The sequence below is a fragment of the Mirounga angustirostris genome, unplaced genomic scaffold (genome assembly GCF_029215605.1).
Source record: "Mirounga angustirostris isolate CCGP_5_RB_7025 unplaced genomic scaffold, mMirAng1.0.hap1 SCAF_15, whole genome shotgun sequence".
Taxonomy (NCBI): Eukaryota; Metazoa; Chordata; class Mammalia; order Carnivora; family Phocidae; genus Mirounga; species Mirounga angustirostris.
The window spans coordinates 87,168,632-87,173,528 of record NW_026991723.1 but is presented as its reverse complement, the minus strand read 5'-3'; positions in this window follow the sequence as shown (position 1 = coordinate 87,173,528).

Below are 4,897 nucleotides of genomic sequence, written 5' to 3'. Positions count from 1 at the left end.
CGAATCAGAGAGCGGGGCCCCGGAGCATGCGAGCCGACCGAGCCGGCGCCCAATCCAGGGCGAGCACAGGTAGGAGCCTGGCCAATCAGAAAAGAGGGGGGTTCGAGCACACAACAGAGAGCAGAACAGCCAATCACAAGGCGAAGCGGGCTCAAAGTGTGAGCAGGGCGGGCCAATCAGGCGCTAGCTTGGGGGGCGTGTTGAAGTTTGGTGGGAGCTTTGGTTTGGCTGGGACCTGCGCGGAGTGGAGGCTTCCCCAGTACCCCAAGCCCGGCCGGGGTTGGCGGGAGCTGGGCTCCCGTCAGAACGCACCCTCGGACGGGGAGGCAGCCTCGGCACGTTGGGGTCTGAGCCGACCGACTTTTAGTTATGAGTACAATGAGGCCAAAGATCCGTTGGCACAAAGCCAACAACACTTGTGTTAAAAGTGTGTGGGGTGGAGGAGGGAACCCAAATCGAACCACAGTCGGTGCCCTAAATGTTTTACAGAATGGAAGCTTAGCTGAAGTTGAGGAAGATTCCTTCCTTCTTTCACTGAATTAACAAAGATGTTTTGATTCAGTCACATTTATTCTGCTTTAGGCATCTTGGGAGCATTTTAAACAAGAAGCCAGTTTTCCACCTACACCTGTTTCCCCGAAACATTTCTCTCAGTGGCCATAAGGCCCCGCGTAAACAGCCACACCTTCCCAACCGCCTCTCCGTCTCCTGCCCCCACTGTCTCTCCAGCTAGATTGAATTACTCAGCTCAGCCAAGATGCCCTGCCCTCTTGTCTCCTAGCCTTGGCACAGGCTGTTCTGCTGCGTGGAAAGCATCTCCCCTCCTGCCTCTTTGCCTGGCTCAGGTGTCTGCCCCAAGTCTGGCTCAAGTGTCTGTTCTCACTGAGAGGTTTCCATGGCCAGCTGAGAGGCCTCAACTGGGTTCCCATTGCATCTCCTCTTCTACCTCAGCTCTGATCATGCTGGACCATTTCTGGTTCCTTGTCTGTCTCCCAATAAGCAGTGGTTCTCTGACTTCATGCAGCACCAAGATCAGCTTGTAGAAATGTAGCTTCCTGGGTCCCACTGGGGCCTGGGTTGATCCAGTAGATCTGAGTCAGAGCCGTGGAGTCTGCATTTCTATGTGCTCCAGGGGTTCTAATATAAGTAGGTCCAGCCACACGTGGAGAAGCCTGAGCAACATGAAGACAGGGCCTGGGGGCGCCGGGGTGGTTCAGTGGGTTAACCATCTGCCTTCTGCTCAGGCCATGATCCCAGAGTCCCGGGATGGAGTCCTGCATTTGGCTCCCTGCTCAGTGGGGAGTCGGCTTCTCCCTCTGCCCCTCACCCTGCTCTCGTGTGCGCTCTGTCTCTCAAATAAATAAAATCTCAAAAAAAAAAAAAAAAACAAAACAAAAACAGGGCCTGTCACGTGTTTGAGCCTGGCCCAGACTAGCGCTAGAACAAGTGCTCAATAAGTAGTCTAAGTCCTTGTGAGAAGTGAGAATAAAGCAGAAGTTTTCACCGCCCAGAGTGGCTCACTCTGCCACAACCATGGGAGCCACAACCGTGGGCTGGGCTGAGGAGTCAGTGGTGGGGGGGATGGTGGTGGCTCAACCCACCAGCAAGCCAGGAGGGCCCCCAGGGCCCTCTCAACTGTACTCAGCTCCCACCCGGCCCAGCCTGGGCTTGTCTGGGTCAGCTAGCTCCATCTCCCTGTCACCTGCACTTTGCTCCCTCAGGCGCTGTCATTATTAGCCTGTGAGAAGCAGGAGGTGTGAGGAGGGGGCTGTGAGTTTCCCAGAATAATTCCCTGGCACAGGGCAGCCGTCCTGAGCCTGGCTGCTTTGCCCCTCCCTGGTTGGCAGCCATTTCACTGATGAGCAAATAGGCCTAGAGACACAGAGTCCCTGAAACCCAAGCCTATCTGACTCCAGAGCCCTCTCACCTCAGGGAGAGTGTTCTGGAGGAAGTGACAAGGGCAAGGAACTATAAAATGAGAGGGTGTTATCCAGAGTGGGATTTTCCTGGCAGAGCAGCATAAGCAAGTGTCCTGACCCCGGAGTGTGGCTGGGTGGAAATGGCAAGAGATAGGGAGGGGGACAGATGCTGGGAGAGGAGGACTGGCAGGGGCCTGGCCACCCCAGACTTTAAGGACCACCACCAGTGGTGAGGACAAAGCGGAGCTCTGAAGGGTGGGTGGGTTGTTTGGTTGGGCTTTGCTTCTTAAAAAAAAAAAAAAATTAAAATATTCATATAGGAAATTCCAGAAATCAGATGTGTACAGTTTGATGAAGTTTCACAAACGAAGCACATCTATGTAAGCAGCCCTCAGACCAAAAACCAGGACCTGAGGTGCCCCGGACACCCTGTCTAGTCACCCTAGGGTGACCGCCATCCTGATTTCTAACACCATACATTAGGTGGGTCTGAATTTTGTACTTTCTATAAGCAGAATCCTACAGGAGTTACCCTTTGCATGGGGCTTCTTTCACTAGCATTGTGTTTTCGAGATTTATCCATGCTGTGGCCTCTAGTTCTAATTTGTTCACTCTCGCTGTGTAGCATTCCATGGTGTAAACACACCACACACCACACTTTATTTTCCATTCAACTCTCAGTGGACATTTGGGGTATTTCTGGGTTTGGGGAGTGTGAACAGTGCTGCTCAGAACATTGTGCATATCTTTGGTGGCCGATTAGGACATTTCCGATGGAGATGTGCGTGGGAGCACATGGAAGGGTCCCAGAGATGGCAGAGGTGACAGGTCCGACCTGCCAAGTGGACAGGGGGCTGGGCAGCACGGATGTGCATGCTGCAAGGAGATGCACGGGAGACTGCAGGAACCACCTGCCTCCTCCCTGAGCTGAGAAGTGGACCAGCAGGGCCCCTGGTATCACTCTGAGCAAACTGGAAGGTGCCCCACTCTTAGTCACTCACCCTGTTGTCACAACACTGTGCAAGGCAGTGCTGAATGCCCCCAGTTTATAGCTGAGGACAAGTGAGGCTCTTGACTGTCCCCCCATTTGCCAGGGCACCGTACCCCACCTGCACTGGTTTGTGCTCAAAGTCCTGTAGGAAAATCTCCATCTCTGGGCCTGTTTCCCCAAAATGTATCTGCTGCTGCCCGCTGGATGAGAGGTTCATTCGTTCACTTTAGCAACGAAGTTCCCAGCCAGTGCCAGACCGGGAATGGGCATCAGGGATGAAGAGGGAACATGACCAGCGGTGTGCCGTCCTCAGGGAACTCATTCCAGTGGAGGCTGTGGGACTCCTGGAGCCCAAAGATGCCAGTTACAAAGACAGATGGTCTCAGGGCGCCCGGCTGGCTTAGTCGGTAGAGCCCGTGACTCTTGATCTCGGGGTCATGAGTTCGAGCCCCATGTGCAGTGTAGCGTTTACTCAAAATTAAAAAAAAAAAAAAAGACCAATGGCCTCAAACTAGAAGTGACATTTTGGTTGAGAGGAGCCATTCTAGAAGTCACGTTTTGGCTCCAAAACCTCTGGGAGGAGCCATTTATTGCCTGTCTCCTAGAACAGAACATTCTAGAAGCCAGAGTCTGGAGTTACAAGCACCATGGTGCCAAGTCCTCGAGACCAATTGTCTGGCTCATCCCTTGTGCTGGTGGCATTTTCTGATTTCCGTGGTGTGAATACTCTCCCCTGTGGCCACTTCCAAGCTACCACTGTGATGTTCCTGAACGGAGAGTAGAAAAGAGATACACAGGCAGCTCTCACATCTGCCATTGCCCGTGCGGTGCTGGGAGCAGTGCTTGGCACACAGCAGGTGCACAATAAATACTTGGTGAACAAATGAATGTCTTCTCACATTTGTGTATACGTCCTGGGGGCCATTTATATTGTAATTCAAACTACCATTTCTTGAGCACTTGGTGTGAGATCTCGCCATCTCGCCATCCGCACCCCTCCTCATGCTGTGCGGCAATCAGTCTCGTGTAACAGAAGCCCGGACGCTGATCATGAGCTGATGTAAATACAGACAACTCCAAGGTGAAGGACAGAGGGCGTGGCTTCAGGAGACCTGGGCATCCATCCCAGGACTGCCACGGACTCACTGTCCGTACTGGGGTGGTCACCCCTCCCCTTGCAATCTCCCCTTTGATCGACAAGGGGTTTGGAATCAGTCATCTACCACTGTCTAACAAGCCAGCCCCAAAACGTAATGCCTTAAAACTGTCACCATTTTATTGCTCAAGATTGGCCAATTTGGCTGGGCTCAGCTGGGCGGTTCTGCTGGGGTCTCTACTGGGCCTGTGTGGTCCGAGCAGCCTCCTCCAAGTCTGGGCCAGGGTGCCCACACTCTTCTCCACATGGCCTCCCGAGCAAAGGAGCCCCAGTCTCCTTCATGGCAGCAGCTACTTTCCAAGAGGGCAAGTCCCAAAGCTCCAGTGCTCAAACCTCTGCCTGCATCACGTTGCTCTTGTCCCACTGGCCAAAGTAGGTCACTCAGCCAAGCCCAGAGCTGGTATGGGCGAGGCCCATACAAGGACATGGATTCCAAGAGGCATCGTTTGTGGGGGCCATGATTGTAACAGTCTACCGTCTGCCACAGAAATGGGCCAGGGTTCCCCTCAGCCTTCCCAGCCCTGGTCTCTGGGATTCTGAGCTTCCTGGGACATCTTACACTGGGAAGGGAGTGCTTGAAGACTGATGGGGCAGGAGGTGTCAAATAGACCCAGGAGTCAGCTCCAAGGGACTCCTGGTGGTCAATTTTGTGACCATTTGAGCATCAGAAGAATGACTGCAAGTGACTATAAATTATGAAATAAATCAAAACTCGTGAATCCATCCTGGTGTGCAAAAAAGAAGGGGAAAAACTCACTGCAGAATGCTGTTCAGCAACTGAAAAATAAAATACTGAGACATGCCGTAAAATGGATGTATCTCAAAAATATG